The following is a 1967-nucleotide window of genomic DNA, read 5'->3' as shown; positions in this document are numbered from 1 at the left end:
TACTAAACCTATAAATATATGCACATAGATCTATTTCCCCATCCTCATATATAAATATATTTACACATGTACATGCCTTTATTTAGACCTCTATAAATGCCCCTTGCCTCCTTGCTCTTTCTTCTATTTCCTTTGACTTTCTTCTTGCCCACTATCATGCTCAGTCTTCATTTGGGTTTCAGTAGTTCCTCTTGGTTACATTACCATTGATCACGCCCTATCAGCGAGAGGCACAGTCTTTAGATAGATCCTCAGAGCAGTAATTTTCAAACTTCCTGTATGCTGTACAAAATGTAGGCAGTCATGTGCTGCTCTCCAATGCTGACTGACAGTGTAGGTGAGAAGAGCACACAATGAAACCCAATGGTTAACTGCAGAGGCTGATTAGCTGGTACTGAGCGCAGTGCTTTGGTCAGGAGATGGCAGTATCTAGTAACACAGCAGATCTTGCTTGTCCTGGAGGCACTTTGCCTTGGATAGAGGCAGCTTCCCATAGGGTTTCCTGGGAAGAAACAACCGGCAGAAAATGATTCAATTAGCCTTACAGGACATTCAGCTTCTCAAGTAGTGGGGAAGATAGTTCATCGGAGGAGAACGGCCAAATCAAACGAATAAAGTTGTTGTTGACAGGTGCTGTCCAGTCAGTTCCGATGCACAGTGGCCCTACGTACAACAGAAGGGAGCCCTGCCTGCCTGCGTCACCCTCACAACTGCTGTTCAGTGTCAGCCCCTGGTTGCAGCCACTGCAACCAGCTGCCTCCTGGCAGGTCTTCCCCTACTTACACCAAGCATGATGTCCTTTTCGAGGACCTGGTCTCTCTTGATAATATCCAAAGCATGCCAGGCAAAGTCTGGCCACTTTCAGTTCTAGACAGTGATGCACATCTAAAGATTTCACCAAAAGAGTAAAAAGAAAACCACATATGAAAACTATAAACCAAAGGTCTAATATGTAAAATTTATACAAAGTTCAAATGCTTCATCAAGAAAGAGACAAAGACCTTTAGCCCAATTTTGAAGTGGGCAGAGGATGTAAGAAGACGCTTCACAAAAGAGAATGCGCTGGTGGCCAGCAGCCATTTGAAAACGAGGAAGGCCCTCAAGGAGACGGATTGACTGCCCAGTGGCTGCACCAATGGGCTCAGACTCAGGAAGGGATTGTGAGGGTGGTGCAGGGCAGGGCAGTGTTTGTTGTTTTTCTTTCTGTTGCGCATAGGGTCACTAGCTCACTCAATGGCATCTAACAACAACAATAGCAAATATATGAAGATCTGCTAGTGATCATTGTCTATTCATAAGATGTAAATCAGAACAATGAGATCACACCTCACCATAGAATTAATAGCAAAGTTCAAAATAAACAAAACCACAAATGCTGTCAAGGGTACAGAGAGACTGGAGCCCTCATACCTTGCTGGTGGGATTTTAAAAGGTACAACAACTGTGGACAGCAATGTGGCTATTCCATCAAAATTTGAGACTAGAAATACCATATGACCTAACAAATCCCCTACTTGCTATATATCCTAGAGGAATAAGAGCCAACACAGGAATAGGTATATGCTCACCCATGTTCACGGCAGCACTATTCACAAAAGAAAAAAACATGTAAATAACCTAAATGCCCAGTAGTAGAAGAGTAGATAAATAAACTTTGAGACACCACAGCAAGGAAGCCCTGGCTGTCCCTGCACCTCAGCAAGGTAGGCCCTGGCTGTTCCTGTGCCATAGTAGAGAAACCCCTAGCTGTCCGATGCCCTGGCATAGAAGGCACTGACCATCCCTGTTCCCTGGCAAGGAAGCCCTTGAGCTTCTCTCTGCCCCAACAAATTTAAAACTCTAAACTTCCAACCACGGAAGCCCCCAGTGGTTCCTATACCCTGGTAAGACAAACTAACTACTCCCACACAATCTAGCAGCTCTCCCAACACTAATTGCTGCACCCTGGTGATATGGAGAAAGCAGCC

The sequence above is a fragment of the Echinops telfairi genome, unplaced genomic scaffold (genome assembly GCF_000313985.2).
Source record: "Echinops telfairi isolate 266 unplaced genomic scaffold, ASM31398v2 ScPeMD7_7468;HRSCAF=8506_0, whole genome shotgun sequence".
In the NCBI taxonomy this organism is placed as follows: Eukaryota; Metazoa; Chordata; class Mammalia; order Afrosoricida; family Tenrecidae; genus Echinops; species Echinops telfairi.
The sequence above is the reverse complement of the archived record's forward strand: the minus strand, read 5'-3'. Positions refer to the sequence as shown.